The sequence below is a fragment of the Vicugna pacos genome, chromosome 27, assembly GCF_048564905.1.
Source record: "Vicugna pacos chromosome 27, VicPac4, whole genome shotgun sequence".
NCBI lineage: Eukaryota > Metazoa > Chordata > Mammalia > Artiodactyla > Camelidae > Vicugna > Vicugna pacos.
In genome coordinates this window covers 13,513,446-13,532,860 of record NC_133013.1, presented here as the reverse complement: position 1 = coordinate 13,532,860, position 19,415 = coordinate 13,513,446, and positions in this window count along the sequence as shown.

Sequence of the window (19,415 nt, the reverse complement as noted above, 5' to 3'; positions counted from 1 at the left end):
CAAGAGAGTAAGTAGTTAATATCTTAAATCATCATTTTGATTCCATCTATTCCTTTTTCCCCTTCCCAAAGGTAGTTTTAGGACTTTTTTTTTTTTTTGTAGATTCTAAAATTCATGTTCTCTATAGAAATTCTGGAAGATTAAAAGGAAGAAGCATTGCCGTTAATTCCACCACCATTCTAGAGATAATGTTAACATTTTCTTGTTTATACTTCCAGTTCTTTATGCATATAAAGAAATGGAATCCTACTGTACATTTGTTCTTGTAATGTGTTTATGTACATGTACTGTGAGCACATTTACATGTTATTAATCTTCTAAGCATTATTCCTTAGTAAATGTACAGTATTGCGTGTATATACCAACATTTATTGACCCATTTGCCCCACTGTTGAACATTTCTGTTTTATCTGTGCAAGGATTTGCATCCTCATAGATAAATATTTGCACAAGTCTACGGTTGTGTTTTTAGAATACTGATGTGAAAGTGCATGTGGAGATTTTTCTCTCCTATTATTCGAAAAGAATGTCCAGAGAAAGTCATAGGCAATTATGATCTTACCAGCAACAAGGGCTGCGATTTCATGTAATACCTAACCTTTGGTGGTAGATATGAAGAAGGAACACGACTTCATTGAATACAGTGCTCTCCAAAGCTGGTCAGTCATCAAAGCCACCTGGGGTGCTTATTTAAGTCACAGATTCTTGGACCCGCCCTTGGAAATTCTGATTCACTGGGTCTCGTGCCGGGCCCAGGAATCTATATTTTTAACAAGCTCTCAGGTGATTCCAATGATTAACTGAGTTTAGGAAACAGGATCTAGCAACTGAAGAGCCTGGGGGATGGGAGTAGGTGGGGTGAATGGGGGTGTCCCAGGTGTCTCCCAGTAGGGGAGGTAGAGATGGTGAGAACAGAAAAAGGGCATTTTGAACATAGAACTGACCACTCTGGGGACTTTTTAAACATGAAGAGCAAAGGCGCAAGCTCTCAGTGAGGATGAAGATGTGGCGCACGTGAGACGTGGGCGGCTCCCTTTCCAACTCTGGTCCTCAGCATTTGTGGAAACTGAAGGGGTTGGACCCACCAGGGACTTTTCCAGCTGTGGGAGCCCAAAGCCACAATGGTGGAGGGGGTGGCTGTGTGGGTGGAAGTCCAGGCTTTGCCCCAACCCACTGTCCCCCAGGGGCCCCAACTCTCTCTGCTTTATACTGAGGTCCCTTTTAAAAGATTTTGTTTGGAAAAATGTTTTCTGCTGCCAAGAAGTTTGAAAATCTCCAGACTAGATGACCTTTCAGTTCTAAAAAGCTGTATAAGTTTGTGAACTAATGCTGGGGGCAGAAGGAACAGTCCAGAACATGGGGTTGAGTGGATTAGGAGGGCCATCCAGAATGGATGCTTTAGACCTCATTTTATTATCTGAGGGCTGCCCCTTCGGGTTGTGGCAGTAGCTTCCAATTTTCATCTCAGAATTAGTGTATTGCCTGAGTCAACTCAGAGTGACCTCCAGTGAAAATTCTGGCTGCCTTCCCATCAGATTCTTTTATTAAATTTGCTGGGGGAAGTCCCTCACTTCACAGGACCCGGAAGCCCAGAGAAATCATGTAGGTTCCTCTGCTAATGCTCTGGTCCTGTCTTGCTGTTTGAAAGTTTTTCAACAATGGGGGATGTTTGACCTTCTTTCAGCCTCTTTTCAAGCTGGGAATTTAAGGTGTTCTGCTGAATGCTGAGCAAACAAAGCTTCGGCTAACTTGTGGCTTTGATCTCTGAGAATTCATAGGAGCAAGAAGGGAGGAGATGGGCCAGGGGCCCTGGAGGAATTAACTATGAAAACCTGGCCAGGCTTTGTTGGATGGGGAAGCTGGGGTGGGGTGTCGGGTGTCTGGGGAACAGATGTGAGCCTGACTTGATCTTCTGCAGCTGCAGACAGAGGTTTGCCAGAGGTGAACGCAAGTTCCCGCAGCGGCCGTTAAGTCCTTTCTGGGTAGCCCACCAGCGAGTGGTCTCTCCTCCCACCGGAGCTGGAGTCAGTGCGGGGCTTTTGCAATTTGATTCCACCGACTATGTAACAGGTTGGATGGAGAAGAGGTTTCTTTTGAGAAGCCAGGGATTTGATGGGTTTTATCTCTGTGTTATTATATTCATTTCTAAACATTCCAGAGAGGTGATGGAGGGACAAAACCAGCCTTCCTCAGTAACCTTTTACTGCTTTGTGGTCTCAATTAAAATGACAGGCAGGGCAAGGTGGGGCTGGGTCGGGAAATGAGCGACTTCCTCTGGAGCAGCCTGTCCCTGAGTGTGTTCCCGGGGGATACTAGTCCCAAGAGACGCTCCAGAAGGTTCATGATCAAATAGACCTGGGAAATCCTGTATGTTGGGTTTTCCTCTGGAGATTCACAACACACACCTGAATGCTAGAGACTCTGAAATGTCCTACAGTCAAGAGAAAGTAGCCTTTGATTTTGTCGAACTGAAAACATCTCAAACTTAATTGACCAGGGAACTACCATCTTTTTTGGTGAGGCAGGGGCACCAATGAAGATCAAGTAGAACACACTTCAGGAAAGGCTAGTCTACAGGCTGGGGAAATAGGAGGTTCTGCTTGGCACCGTGAGTTCCTGAAGCTCCTCCTTTGCTCCTTGGTGGCATCAACCACCTGGGAGTTCTTCCAAGGGAACTTACTCTTCTGCATTATTCTAGTTAGAATAGCTCGACTTTCCATTTCATTTGAGAAAAAAAAAATTCTGTAAGCTGAAACATGGTTATGTCAAATTCTTACAGAGGAAAACATTTCAGAACTTAGAATGAGTGTGTTTTGAATCTCCAGCTCCACCTTTTCTTCCTGTTGAAAGTGCCCCAAGTGGTGAGAACATGGCATCCTCTTGTCCACAGTAAATGGTTCAGGAATGGGTAGTTGACCCATTAACCAGTCAATGCCCCAATACAGCTTCTCTTGGGGCTTTTGGCTGAGCAACTTGTGAACAAGTGTTGTCTTTTCCAGGGTGCTTGGGACTGTGAACAGGTGAGCCTGTTGACATCTGTCCTGCCACGAAGCAGAGCTTGATAAAGGAATCAGCCAAGAGATGGGGAGAGACTGGATCCTGATGAGTCATTTCTGTGCCTGGATCCAGCCAAACCTGAAGTTTGTGCTATTTGGTTATGCCAACATGAGCAGAGTGTTCTGTTACTTGAAACTCAAAGGAGTCTTTACCAGTACAGTTTTCATCAGAGATCTTCTCTTGGAACTAAACATCTCAGATGACAAGAATTCATTTCACCATATCGCCTCAGCTTACTCCACCCCATAAAACCAGAGCAAGCACTATTAAAGAAACTAAGTTATAATAACCATCATTAATTAATAATAATGAACTCTTTTTCCCCCCTAGAAGATACTTGAAAGTTAATCTAGTTCAAAGCCCCATCTGATTCTTCAGATTGAATTCTGCCTGCCTGTTGTTACACTTTCTGGTCCTGGACTGACTGCAGATAGCCTAGTCCCTCCTGCACAGGAGAGTTTCCAAATTCATGAAAGTAGCTAAGCCGTCTGTCTTAGGTACCAAAACACATGCCAGCCTTTCCCTGGTAGAGCTGGTTTTGGTTTTGGTTTTCTGCACTGCTGCGTTAGGAACACACCCTATATGGCTTGTGAATTTGTTTCAACTCAGATTGCTTTCATGTATGAGGCCACAAGTAATGTATGTCTGTTGTAGAATATTTAGAAAAGCAACAAGAAGGAAATGAAAACTCACTGGTGATCGAGTTGCCAAGAGATGATGACCCATGTCGACACTTCAGGTGGCCATTTCTTCATTTTTCTTTTCTTGCGTGTAGATGGGCACACGCATGGCTGTGCTGGACCTTTGCTGCCTGGGAGGCTGACCTGCAGTGGACCCACACTTGCAGCAGATCTTCTGCACCCCGGATTCCAGGTGGGTTTGGACAGTGCGGTGCTCTGGGCACAGATCTGGGAAGTTGCCTGGGGCTGGTGTGGTACTCAGAAGATACTGCCCCTCTCAGGCAGCTTCCAGAGTTGCTTTGGCCCTTGACCTTTGGCTGCTGGCTCTGGGCTATCCTCACGGTCCCCTGCGTCCATCCTTTTGTCCGTAAACCATCCTGCAGGTGTCCTATTTGAACGTGCCTTCTGCTTCCAGTAGGGACTTTGACTGGTGTGATTGTATTCTACAAATATGAAACATACTGTGCGGAGTGATTTATCATCTATGTCATTTTTTCCTGGGGTATTGAAAACCTCTTTTCATAGTGTTTAACATTCCTCTACAATATCATTATAAATGGCTGAGTGGGTTTATTTTTTTGAAACAAAGGTATCCATAGTTCATTAAAATTTTGAGAATTAGGGAATTTTTTTCCCTCTAATTAATTATTTTTCCTATTGCTTTGGAAATACTTTGATGAATATCCTTGCAGGTAAATGTTTGCACACATTTGTCATTACTTCCTTAAGATAAATTTGTAGAAATAAAATTTCTGGATCAATAGACACGAACATTTGGAAACGTTTTTGCTACATTGCCAGACTGCCCTCCAAAAAGTTTTATAGCAGTTTATACTGTTTTCAATTATGCGTAGGAAGATTTGTTTCTCATACTCTCTCTACCATTTAATATTATAGTAAAGTAATGCTATGCTTGCAGTGTGATAGGTGATCAATGTCCCTCTTAATATGGAGTGCCTAGGGTGGAGAGGAGCAGAGTTATCACCTTCTTCCTCCTGAGCATAATACCTTTATTGATATAGCCTAAAATGACTGTCACTGTGGTGGGCGGAATAATGGCCCTCTAAAGATATCTATGTCCTAATACATGGAGCCTCTGAATATATTATTGTACATGGTAAAGGGGACTTTGCAGATGTGATTAAACTAAGGATCTTGAAATGGGGAGATTATTCTGGGTTATCCAAGTGGGCCCAATGTCATCATAAGAGTCCTTATGAAAGAGAAAAAGGTGATGTGGCAATGAAAGCAGAGAGAATCTGGAAGACGCTATGCTGCTGGCTTTGAAGCTGGAGGAAGGGGTCGCGGGCCAAGGGATACAGGTGACCTCTAGGTGCTGGAAATTGCAGGGAGCGGACTCTCCCCTTAAGCCTGTGAAGGGTGTGCAGCCCTGTCAAAAACTTCATTTTAAGACTCTGACCTCTAGAACTGTAAGAGAACACATTTGTATTGTTTTAATTCATTGAATTTGTGGTAGTTTGTTGAAGCAGCAGCAAGAAACTAACAAGAAACTAACATGCTGTTGGCTCACATTGGGGAGAACATTTGCTAAACTAACATGAGTACTTTCTTGTTTGCTGTTGGCTCACGTTGGGAAGAACATTTGCTAAATCCCATTATATATATAAAATTGACATATTTTACTGTGAAGCCATATCAGTCCTCTCATCCATCATGCACTTCGTTCCAGGACACTGGTGTGGAACTTCCTTTGTCTCTGTGTTTGAAGTTAGGGGTGTCACAGGCATGAACTGGGAACATGTAGCCACAGGGAGCCGGGTGGAACATGTTTGGGGATCTGGCTCCCCACTCTTTCCCCAGCTGGAAGAAGCCCTTTGGAAACCTTGTCAATTTTCTGCTTAAATTGTCCTTTCCACAGTTTCATTTTTCTTTTCCCTAATTTACTATTCTTTATAATGGATCATCAAAATATAGTCAAGTAATACAGCTCCTCTATCTTGTGGAAGGAATTGCTCTTACCAAGTGCTTTCACATTAATGATCTCACTGAATCCTCCCAGCACCCCGCTTGGCAAGCAGTAGGTGTTCAATTGATGACGATGCCCCTTTCCCACAAAGAAATGTATTTTCACTCCCAGCATTTCCATCAATAAGAGCTCCCAAGTGCACATTCACACCTATGATATGGGTGCGTACCCATGGGTCTTCTGACTTGCACGTGCGTATTGTGTGTTACTCCTCTGAGCTCAGTGTTCTAGAAGTGATATTTTTATTTCACACTATAAAAAGAACCATCACCCTTTTGTAAGCCCTAGGACAGAAAGAGATCCAGGAAGTCTGACTCTGTCGGTGATCTGAAAAAGAAAGTCACAGACTTTGTCATCAGAATGTGCACAGATGGCGCCTCACCAGCCAGGGCTCAGGGTGACCTTGGGTGAGTCCAGCCTGCGGCCAGAGGAAGCAGGACAGGGTCTGGTGGAGCAGTCCGGAACCTGCCCCACTCTGCCGGCTGCCCCCCAGCCTGAGGCTGAACATTCCCCAAGCCTCCTTCCTGCTCCTGCAGCTTCCGACCTGAACTCAGAATGCAGGGCTGACACGCCTCCAGCACCTGAACTCCCATGCTTTGTCCCTAAACAAATGACTGGAAGCTGCATTTTCCCTGTATCTCAGCTTGCCTGGGAAAGCTCTGAGAACACCGGACACTGAGTTTGGAAAACTGGCCACTTCATTACTGCTGGCTCCAGAGGTTTTAATCCAGACCTGGGGTCCCCATGGGCACTCAGTAAGGACCTGCTGATGGATGGGTTACAACATCCCATCGCTTTCAATTTTCTGTTTTGAAACAGCTTTGTCAGAGATGTCCAGAACACTGTTCTCTGGTTTTATTTTTATTGGAGTCCAGGAATCAGACAAGGACGCTGTCTCGTCCCCAGCGGCCTAGAAAGACAGTTTCCAAAGCACTTCTCACCGGCTCTGCTCCATGTGAGACCCAGGCAAACACACAGCCTGGAGGCCCGGCCCCACGTTTATAGGATTCCCCGGGGCCCAGTCACCCCCGCAGGCTCTCGGCCAAGGTGTGAGCTTTCCGAGGTGTAGAGGGGAGCAGTTTGCAGAGCTTTCTGACACTCTAACTGCTGAACTGGGCTGAGCTGTGGTCTGTTCAGGGAAGAGACTTGGATTTAAGTGAGATCCACATATGACGTGTATCTAACGCACACGACTTCTGCTGGAGGAGCTGTGGGGTGGAGCGGGGAGAGTTCAGGATTTGGGGCTGGAAGACCTGGGTCCAAGTGCTGTGGCCTCCCCGTGCTAGTCTGTGTGGTCCTGAGTGGGTTATTTTGTGCTTCAGTGTCCTCATCTGTAAAGCAGGTATAATAATTATACACATCCACAGGGTGATTGGGAGCCTGGAATGAAAGAATGAATCTGAAGCCACGTAGTCTCTGAGTTTTGGTTCCTCGTAAGGCAGGATTCTGGCTAGTGGGCATGCCTGGCTTTGACTAATTCCAATATGGAACGTCTCGTTGAGTGTTAGCCCTGTGATAATGGAGTAAGCACTTACTGACGTAGGACAATTCCAGATTAATGAAAAACCTGAAATCTGGAGCTGGTTATTTGCTTTCAAATATTTTATTTCTGGGTTCTTTTTGATACCCAAATTTTTTAGAGAACACTGACTGACCAATAGAAATATATGTAATTTTTTTCAAGGTAGAAAATTCAATATTGTTTGGAAATCACAACATACCACCAACTTTAAAAAGCTGATAAATACCATGTATATCATGATAACTTAGTGTTGGTATTAATCAACTGTCTGATAACTCTCTGTAATAATTTCTCCTACATTTTTGGCAGCTCAGAATTTGACCTACTGTTCCTACGACAATGATTTTGCAATATTATTTTTTATAGAGGGAATATCAAACATAACTGAGTCATTTTACTAGCATCATTGCATCATTGACAGTTTAAAAAAATTTCTTTTACTTCACTATTAATTACTGGAAATGTCTTCTTTTCTAATATTAAATGCTATACATTTCCCTGTAAGCACTGCTTTTGCTGCATCCCACAAATTTTGATAAATCATATTTTCATTTTATGGCTGGCTTTTCAATAGGTCTTTTTTCTTTTTCTTTTCTACCATTCCATTAGGTTTTGTGAAAGTTATCCTGCTTGAGATTTGTTGCAAGTCCTGTGTCTGAAATTTAATGTCTTTAAGTAAGTGTGGAAAATTCCGACCCATTTTCTTCTGAAATATTACACTTACCCTTTTTCCTCTGACATTTCCTTCCGTAATTCTGATGTAAATAGTTATTAAACTGCTTGCTGTATCTGCCCTGTCTCTTAATGTTAGGTGCACGATTTCCAAACATTTATTTCTCAGTGTTGCGTTTAGATAATTTATTTGTATCTATCTTTCCATTCTCTAATTTTCCACTTGGCAGTGTCTCATTTTCTGTTGAGGTTTTAATTTCAATTGCCATGGTTTTCATTTCTAAAAGTTCTGTTTTTTTTTTTTTCAATTGTGCTTGGTCATTTCAGATGTCTTATTTTTTGTTTTTATTTCAAATTTCTCCTGTATTCCTTTAAATGTAAAATTTATCTCTGTGTCTGAAATTCTAATGTCTAAAATATTTGGGAGTCTGATTCAGCTATTATTGTGTCTGTGGGTATTCACATAATGCTTTGTTTCTACGTGTCTTTTGTTATGTTTGGCTGTGAGTTGTGCGTTTTCCCTGGAACACACACATGTAACCTAAAATTTTCTGGTAGCAATATTAAAAAAGTAAAAAGTAGTAAGTGAAATTAATTTTGATAATATATTTTATTTAACCCAATATGTCAAAAATTATCCCTTTAACATGTAGTCGATATAAAAATTATGAAGGAGGTATTTATATTCTTTTTTTGTATGCAATCTGAGAAATCCAGTGTGTCTATTACACTTCCAGCACGTCTTAATTCAGGTATTAAATTTACCAGAAACACTTGGTCTATATTTAAAGTTTACAAAATTTACAGTTGAAAAAGTAGACTCACATACTCAAGCTATTTCAAACATACTTAAGCATTTTGCCATAATTAAATTGAATGCCAGTCTTTAAATTTAAATTTTGTGAAATAAAAGAAAAAAATTTAGTTTCTCAATAGCATTGGCTATATTTCAAGTGCTTAACTGCTACATATGGCTAGTGGCTATTGTATTGGACTGTCCAGTCTTGGAATGATTAAAATTTGTGCTGCAGATTCCAGTGTAGACATGCTCTCTAGGGTCCAATCTGGCAAATAATGAGGCATAGCTGTACAGGTTCGATCTGTGGTTCTCAGATCTGGGGATCCATTAAAAATATCCATGTATGGCTCCTCTTGGATTAATGGCAATGAATTTCTGCAGATGGGATCTGGGTATGAGTATTTTTTTAAACCTTCCACATGATTCTAATGTGCAGCCCCAAATGGATGCTCTGGAAGATGAATTTGGGGCTAATATTGCAATATGATGCTTCTTACTGTCTGAGCAACCTATGGAAATATGGAAAGGAATAAATTGGTATAGAAGGCTCTGGTTTTGTTTTTTTTTTAAACTGCTCTGTCAGAACTCAAATCCTTTTAAATACAGAATTTGTGAGCATTCTTACCAAGTGTGGGAACTCTAGCAATAAGCCTTCAGCTGCGCTATTACTTTAGAAATAAAAAATGCTTAACCTTTTAGTCAACATTAAGTTGGTGTGTTCTTGGTGCTTTTCCCTAGAACATGCTGTTGCCATTTTACTGAAAAGTGTTTAGAGAAGCTTTCAGTTCTGTATGAACGCATTTACCTATACTGATTTGGGAGCTGTAAAACCCTAGTGAGATCTTGCATGCCAAAATTATGGTACAGCTGCTTCTTGCCAGCCTATATTGACATAATAGTGATCACTCCATCGTGACTCACCACTGTTGATCAGCCTAATTGGTTTTAACAACACGTCTGACCGAACTCAGTTACATCATTGTGTCTGAACTAGTTTGGGTGAATTTCATGAAGATCTTTTGGTTCCATGTCTGAATTTGCCAGTTGGTTGTTTATATACCTGTCCTAGTTTTCATAGTTGGGCATTTATATTGCTTAATTCATTTACTATTCTTATTTCCAGAACCCTAATGATATTTTTTTCATTTCACTAATGAAATTTTTTTTTCATTTCACTTATTCAATCAACAGAATTTTATGGTACAGCTACCCAGCTCCAGGCACTATGTTATGTCTGATAGGCAATTAGGCTTCATCTTGCGTGCCAAGCCTCACTGTTGATTGCATAGTGTTGAAAAGCACTCTAAATTCTTGCCTCAGCTCAGTGGAAAAGAAAGTCATGATTGATTAGTCATGTCTGTCATAGACATAGGAGGAGAGAGTGAGATCCCATATGTAATATTTTTAACACCTTGTGCTAGATAGAAACTGGGGATATAAAGATAATTAGCATTTATTCCAGTAGGGAAGACAGCCAAAAAATTAGAAAATCATGTGATAAGTTGTATGAGATTGATTTCTAGACAGTTCTATTGAAACACAGAGGATGTAGCAATTGATGCAGTCTGGGAGCCTGGCAGCAATGGTGTTTGGGGAATCAGGGAAATATAAAGAAATTCTCACAAAGGTAATATGTCAAGGGGATCAGGAAGCAGTTGTAGGAATTCAGTGGAAAATAAGGAAGAATATCCTTGTTGTGTATCTATTTTCATCCTTTGATAGATTACCATCAAAGTAAATGGGATTGAGTGTTATCAGTTAAGTTTGGACACATGAAAAGCATTGCACCTAATACAAACAATGAAATCTGATAAACTGAGCACACTGAGCAGCTGGGAATCCTGCCAGCCACATAGTAGGTGATACATATTTTGCTGAATCAATGAATGAACATATTCATAGTCATATTCGTATATTTAGCATATGTAATGGAGAGCCTATCTTATGCACACTGTTACATGCAACTTGTAAACTTTTGTGTATTTTCTACATCATAAATATTTTTTAACATAGTTTTTTCTTGCCATATCACTGTAGCTGGTGTATATGTGATAATTTGCTACACAACTCCCCTGTTCCTAGCTGGTTTCCATCCTTTGCTGTCTGGAAGGCTGTCATGGACCTTTTGTTCATGTTCTTTTATCCTGTGTTTCCTGAAGTGGTCTTGCTGGATCAAAAGGCATAAATAGTTGAGTTCTGGATCCATGTGTCAAACTCTGGAGCTTCATTTTGAAATGGGATTGCTTCTTCTTGTCACCTTACCTGGTAAAGGGCATGGTCTTAGTTTTGGGAAGCAGTGACCACATGCATTGAATAGTTAAAGGGTCAATGGTGAGTCACCAGGTGTGCTTGAGCTAGTGACTGAGGGTGTAAGACTTGGGGCCATGAGATGAGTGGCATTGGGCGGGAGTAGGGATGCCTTAGTGGTGAGCCACTGCTCATCCCGGAGTGGCTTTGAGATTGTGATGGATCCCAAACATCTTGGAGTATTGAAAAGAGCATGGACGTGAATCAGATCAGTATAGCTGGGTTCTATCCTGCCTTTTCACTGACCAGCTCTGTGACCCTGAGTAGGTGACAATCTCTGTGAGCCCCAGTTCCCTCTGTGTAAAATTATGCCAGTGTGGGTGAAGATTCCTTCATAATATTTGGCCCTGCCTAGCTGAATAAAATCCCCAGTTACTCTGCTGTTTTAGTACATTCTGGCTGCTATAAAAAATATCCCAGACTGGGTGGCTTATAAATAATAGATATTTATTTCTCAGGGTTCTGAGATGCTGGAAGTTCAAGGTCAGGGTTGCAGCATGGCTGGGTTCTGGTGAAGGACCTTTTCTGGGTTGCAGACTGCCAATTTCTTGCTGTGTCCTCACATGGTAGAAGGGGGCTAGGGAGTTCTGTTGGGTCTCTTTTATTTATTTATTTTTTTGGGGGGGGAGAAGAGGTAATTAGGTTTATTTATTTACTTATTTATTCTTAAAGGAGGCACTGGGGATTGAATCCAGGACCTGCTGGGCACGTGCTCTACCACTGAGCTACATCCTTCCCCCCGAGTCTCTTCTATAAGGATACCAATCCTATTCATGAAGGCTCCACCCCCAAAGGCCCCACCAACCAAATATCATCACATTGGGCAGTAAGGTTTCAATATACAAATTTTGGGAGGACACAAGCATTCAGACCATAGTACTTCTTAAGGAGGACCCACTTCCCAATTCTGAGTTTGAAGATAAGTTTTGAGCCTGAATTTTCTACGTACTACAATTCCATTAGTTGCAGATTCAAGCATCTCAGAAATGATGCCAAAAATTCTGGGTCCAGACTTCTCCCACTTTCTCTCTCTCCTGGGAGAAGAGACATTTCCACACCTCCTTTGCGTGTCCTGACAGGCCCTTGGGGAGTATGCGGAGGCTGGCAGGCCTGGCCAGTGTTTTCATGGGCAGCTCAGGACCTACAGGTGAACGTGGCCAACTGACCTCCCACGAGTGCCAGCATGGTTTGAGGCCAGGAGACTTGTTGATTAAGCTGGAAAACTGCTATTCTTAGTGGCAAGCTGTCATCCAGCCCTTTTGAAAAGGGAGAGAAACCACTCAGCCAGGACCTAAAAATACTTCGGGATTGACAGCCAGCTCTGGTCAGAACGTGGGCCTCGAACCTGGTTGGGAAGTACCGACTAAGGGAAAGGCACGGTGTATCAGCAGGACCTTGCAAGATCACAGAGCCCGTGGCTCAAACGAACAAAAACACTTCTTTGTATCTATGGTCCTTTAATTGTTATTTATTATAATTAAAAGTACAATTTGTACATATTTTATAGTAAGAATAATAATGATAAAATCTGCCTATAGAGTATTTCCAATATGGTGGACTCTGTTTGAAGCCATCATATCCATCATTTGATTGAGCCCCATAATATCTCTGGGGTTGGGTAATGTTATTACTGCCATTTACAAATGAGGAAACTAGGTCTTAGACATGAGGAATCTGGGTCACTCTAGTTAGCCTGAAGGCAGTCTAGTATGTGGAATGGTCTGGAATTGGCCTCTGATTTCCATCCCTTCTCTTGGGCTGCTGTGGGTTGCTTGATACTGTTTTGCTGGTTGTTCATAAGCTGCTCGCTTTCATCATCTCCAGGGGAAACCTTGGTTGCTCTTAGGAAAAGTTCTCAGTGATGACTTGACTGGGTCTTCTTGTGGAATTCATGCCTCATGTTCAGCTGAGCACAATGTTGTGGCTTCATGATGCTTGGTTCGGTTTGCATGGAGACAATGGTCCCCTTCCCCTGACACCAGTGTCAGCCGTGTTACTTGCCACGTTGCTCGTGGATGGGCTCAGCGCCAGCAGGCACCATTCCCTGTAGATTTATGGGCTTTATCTTTATTTGAGCCAAGGAGTTTTCTTCCCTTGCACACTGAGCCCTTAGTATGGTGGAAGCCTCAAGGCCTTAGGGCGATACCAGCATGGGTTCAATTCAAGCTCGAGTCCCCATGTGATACAGCTACTATGTAAGCATGTTCATTTCTGCCCTTCTGCGTTTGCATTTCAGAGGTTCTTGGGAGGGACGGAAGATGTTGGGTGGATGGCTGTCAGGTTGTCATCTTGAACTGGGAGCCGGCACCTCCTAATCCAATGACTATGTCCTTGGTTCTGCTACTTTTCACTTAACAGTTTCTGTTTCACGGTTTTCTTGTAGCCACTTCAAATTCTATGTGGTGGGGGCTTGGGCACACAGTGATAAATAAGGACCACAAACAAATAAATACAAAAGTGGTGACAATGCTCCTTAATTTGAAAAGACTGCCTGCCACACCAGTGCTCCTTTTCTGGCAGGGGAAGGGAGGGAGGAGGGAAGCGAGGGAGAAATACTTCACTAATGCTGATGGCAGCAGTGAGTCAAAGTCTCTGAGGAAGCCCCCTTCTCAGCGTCTTGGCATGAATAAGCGTTGAGGAGATGAGACACAAAGCAAGATGGAGCAGTGGAGGTGGAGGATGGCATCTCATTTGGACTGCCTCCTGCCTCGTTTTTTTGCCTTGTTCTAGGGTATGGCTAGAGCCCTTAGTGACAGTGGCTTGGTCTGGTTCACTTTGTAACCTTTGGGATTGCATTTTGCCTAGAGGATACTGACATAACAAGCCTGGAGGAATCAATGGTCAGTCTCTGCAAATCAGTGCTGGTGAATCCATCAGCCCCTGTTCCTCACTGTGGACCCACTGGCAAATCCTGAACAAATGGGGGCCCAGTTAGAAACAAGACCCATCAGGGAGGGGCTGGAGCTGCGAGGAGCAGACATAATTTTCCTTGAGTCCAGCTGCAAAACACACCATGGGGCTGCCCTCTTTGGAATGTACATTGCTGTCTGAATTTTGCCATCTGTAAATGCCTTGTGGACCAGCTCTCGCCTGCTCTGACCCCTGGCTTCTCAGAACTGTTTATAAACTCAGTGCCTCAGAGGTGGCACTCAGAGGTGGGTGATAGCTCGGCAGGAGAGGACAGAAGCTAGGCTGGCCCGTTCTTCTAGAAAGAAGAGAGGGGCACAGCACGGAAGTCCAAAACCAAGCTCTCTGTAGTGCTGGCCAAGAGACGAGAAAGAATGCAGACATCTTTCATAACCCCCAGATGTGTCAGCATTCATAAAAATGACTGTTTCTGGGTGACTTTTAGAGATTTTTTTTTCTCATGAAGTAGGAGAAAGTCTCCAAAAAAAAAAAAATGTAATCTTAAATAGTTTATGTGTCAACTGACCTATAGGGCCACAGCATGAAAAGCACTGCTTAATTCAGGACATTTAGGCAACTGATGAGTATTAGAGTATTTGGAAACATCCACAAAGCAATTGTCAAGCACTTGGAACATCTGTTCTCTTAGCATCTTCAAGTGCCTTCTGTGCAGGGACGGGAGATAAGGCCACTGGGTAGAAATGCGGCCAGTCAGTGATGGCTCTAGTCCTGCTGTGCCAATCACACCGCTGGCTCCTGTATTCTTTTTTTTTTTTTTAAGCCCTTTGTTTTATTCAAATGCCCAAGCTGTGTTCAGGAGTGACACTGTGCAAAGGAGAAGGAGGCAGGTGTCATCTCCCAATTCTCCTGCCTGGTGCCATCAAGTAGTTGAACAGAGCAGGTCGTCATTTCTGATACGTAGGGTCTCAGGGAATTCCTCTGGTGGCCCCACCATCTGTGCGGAGCCCAAGCCAGGAGCCTGGCGGTGGCCTCCATGCCCCCGTCAGCCCTCTCCTCTGCCGTCCCAGCAGCTAAGTCCAGCTGATTCTCCTTACCCAAGGTCCCGGGAGCCATCCCAGGCCCCGTCTTCATTACTGCGCCTCTAGCTCAGGCCCCCATCATCTCTCACCAGACTGAGGGTCTCCCACCGCCAACTTCACTTGCCTTCCATACAATTTCCACAAGGTGCACAGTGTGAACGTTCTAGAGCTCACATCAGCTTTGAACATCTCCAATCTGAACCCCTTCGGGGGTTGTTTAGGTGCTTGCAAATTTCCAAACCTGATGTGTGTGGGACCATCATGACCTGGCTCCTTGCTTGTTGCTTTTATATCTTTGGACAAGCTGTGCCTCCAGTCACCTCCCATCCCCCGACCCCCACACCCTCCCCACCGCCCTGCCCCCGCCCCTCACCCCCAGCCAATATGTTCTGGTCATTTTGAACTGCATTCTGCCGCTCACTAGCTGGGGGATCTTGGAGAAGTCAATTAACCTCCCCGTCCCTCAGTTTCCTCATTTGTAAAGTGGGGTTAATAGCGGCACCTGTTGCCAGGGGGTGTTGAGGATAAAATAAATCAATACAGACACTGTGTTTTGATCAGAGCCAGGCACAGCCCGCACCACCTCCTCCTGCCTCTTTAATGCAGAGACGTTGTGCCTTGAACTTCCTCTCACTTTCCCTAGCTGCCTCCCACTCGCCCTTGAGGTCTCAGCCAAGCTACCTGTGCCATGATAGCTAATTATCACCCAGCATCTCCCATCCCTACCGGGCAGGGCCCCCTGCCATGTGCTTTTGGAGTGTAGTGACCAGCACTTTTGGAGAATGGGCCCTTGTTTACATTGTGCCACAATCATCTACACCCCAGCCCATCCCTACAGCAGACAGAAAGCTTTTTGAGAGCAGGGACTTTCTCAGGTACCAAGGTACCCTTGGTAAATAGATACTTGCTGATATAAAAAAAAAAAAGAGAGGGGAGGGTATAACTGAGCGGTAGCGGGCGTGCTTAGCATGCACAAGGTCCTGGGTCAATCCCCAGTAGCTCCATTAAAATAAATAGACCTAACAACCTCCCCCCCCCCCCGCCTTTTTTTAAAAGCATACAAGAAGAAATTTCTAAAGAAAGAAAAAAAAATTGGCTTGAGGTGGGAGACCAGGCCAGGCTCCAGGTGGATGCTTATAGACCCTGGGAGGGTCATATTTCTTTTCATAAATGCATAAATGGTTAATTCTCTTCTAATGAGCCAAAGGAAAAACAAATTTACCTAGTTGGCCATTGAGAAGAGCCATTTCAACATCGAAAGATGTTCCTGGTTCTGGAACGCAGCATGACTTTCCACTTTAAAATGTCACTGCAATTCTGCTGGACTGACGAGGTTTGCCTTCCAGCTCTTGCTTCTCAGCCCCCTCCCTGCTGCTTTCTTGCCTCCGCTGGGGTTCCTCCAACAGCCTTCAGCTTTGGCGAGGGTGTCGTGTTCTCTGCTCTCCCCTCCGCCCGAGTTTCTCCGGGGCCCTGAGAGCAGCTGGGAGAGTCCAGTCAGTCTTTAGGTCTCATGTGGTTGTGACTGGACACAGGGTGGTGTCCTGTGGAGGAGGCAGCACTGACATGGCTGGCGGATTCTGTCATTCCAGTCGGCAACGGCTCATTAAAATGCGTGGGCTTTCTGAAGACTAATTCTTCCAAATCTGTGCAGCTCATAGAGCCATGGAAACCGATTATGGTGGGTCTTTTCCAGTGTGTCTGATTTGTCCATTGTCACATGATTTGGGGAGGGGAGCAAGCTGTGTGATACAGAGGAGTTTCCAAAAGGTTTGCACTTGGAACCTCCTTCCAGGAATATATAATCTCTTACCTCTCCTCATCCTGAAAGAATTAAAAAAAAAAAACTCGTTGTCATTTTTGCATGATACAAAAATTGAATTTAAGAATTTTAAATGGATTTTTTCCCATCTAATAAGCAATGCACACTGTTCAATTTACTTTAAATTAATTATGTAAGAAAAGCATGATTTGTCAACAAAGACATTCATGAATTACATAGTTTATCACACTTGGTTGAGAAACACAATTTTAAAATGCAAATGGAAATTTAATTATGTATTGGCATCGAAAATAGGGAAGACCTGCTTTGGTGACCTCACAGATGGAATGCCTGCATTTTGACTTAAAAATAATTCAGCTGGTTAGTTTCGAGTTTTATGTCCGAATATTGACATAAAAGAGGAGAATAGGCCACTTGCCATTATTTCTTTAAGGAACCCCATTGTTGGAATGAATAGCTTCATTCACAGTATAGAAAGAAGCATATTGGATTTAATTCTCATTAAAGTTTTCTCACTTTTTAACATGGGCTTCTGGAATGTTAGAGATAGCTGGAAGGGTGCTAAGGCTTCTGACTAGATGAAAGAAACTTAGAGATTAGGCTCATAAAATCTAGGAGTGATTTGGCAGAATTAACATTTTTCAGCTTCTCGTGTGGAAGGCAGCTTCTAAGATGGTTCCATCTCCTTGAGTGTGGGCTGTACCTAGTGACTTGCTTCTAATGAAGAATGTGACGGGCTATGACTTCCAAGATAAGGTTGTAAGGGACTGTGACTTCGCTCTGTCCCTCAATTTTCTCCCTCACCCACTCTGATGAAGCTAGCTGCCATATTGTGAGGGCGCCTTCTCCTGCACACTGCAGGGCAGCTTCCAGACAACAGCTGGTGAGAAACTGAAGCTCTCTGCCCAATATCCTGTGAGGAGTGGAATCCTGCCGATAACTGCAGAGTGAGCTTGGAAATGCATCTCTTCCCAGTCGAGCCTTCAGATGACCATAGTCCCTGTCAGCACCTTGATTACAATTTGTGAGACATCTTGAGCCAGAGGACTCAGAGTTGTGCCCAGATTCTTGACTCACAGAAATAATGTGAAATAATGCATGATTTTGTTTTCACCCACTAAGGTTTGGAGTAATATGTTATGCTGCAATAGATAATTAATATACTTAGCTACTTCCTTGCTGATTTCAACATCACTCTTTCTCGTGCTTCTTGTCTTTAGCCAGCAGCTGCCCATTCAGGGGTATCTGGTATACCTGGTGTAGTATCAGAAATATATCAACATCATTTAGAAGTAGCCTGGGCAGCTGAGCTGCAAATCACCCAATGATGTGAATGTTTGAATTGTGAATGTGCCCATCTACTCTCTCCAGCAATTACACTTCAAAAAAAAAAGAAGCTCTTATATAACTTTGTTTGTTTTAAAGAGAAAACATGTTGTTGCCTGGGTTGATTTTTAAAAGATACCATTGCCATCTTTCATGATGTCAACCCAGGCGATGGCCAATTGGAAATTAAAGCATCCAGCTGATGGCCAGGAAAAGAGAAAGTGTAGGGGATCCTATGGGAGGTTTTGACAGGCATGGACTGGAGGTAGCCAAGAGCCCCTCTGCTCACCTTTGATTGGCCAAAATTCATTCACATGACCATAGCACACTGCAAAGGAAGCTGGGAAATAGAGTCTAGCACAGCGCCTAGAAGATGGAGGAGACAGATTTTGGCAACATATAGCAGTGTCTGCCAAAATGATTGACTCTTTAAAAAAATTTTTTTTACTGAAGTATAATCAGTTACAATGTGTCAATTTTTGGTGAACAGCGTAATGTCCCAGTCATCCATATATATGTATATATACACTCGTTTTCATATTCTTTTTCATTAAAGGTTATTACAAGATATTGAATATAGTTCCCTGTGCTATACAGAAGAAACTTGTTTTTTAATCTATTTATATATATATTTAATCTATCTATATTATATATAGTGGTTAACATTTGCAAATCTCAAATTCCCAAATTTATCTTTTCCCTCCCCCTTTCCCCTAGTAACCATAAAATGATTTACTATGTCTATGAGTCTGTTTCTGCTCTGTAGATGAGTTCATTAGTGTCCTCTTTATTCTTTCCTTTTTTTTGATTCCACATATGAGCGATATCATATGGTATTTTTCTTTCTCTTTCTGGCTTATTTCACTTGGAATGAGATCTCCAGATTCATCTATGTTGCTGCAAATGGCATCATTTTATTCTTTTATGGCTGAGTAGTATTCCTATATATATACATATACACCACAGCTTCTTTATCCAGTCTTCTGTCGACAAATATTTAGGTGGCTTCCATATCTTGGCTATTGCATATAGTGCTTCTATGAACATTGGGGTGAATTAGAGTTCCTTCCAGATATATGCCCAAGGGTGAGATTGTTGGATCATATGGTAAAACTATTTTTAGTTTTTTGAGGAATCTCCATACTGTTTTCCATAATGGCTGCACCAAACTACATTCCCACCAGCAGTGTAGGATGGATCCCTTTTCTCTACACTCTCTCCAGCATTTCAAAATGATTGACTCTTAATTCCACTACATGAAGTTTAATTGAGCATCTATCATGTAGAGACACCACACTAAGCATTACAGTTACAGACAAGTGTGGTCCTTGTTCTCAA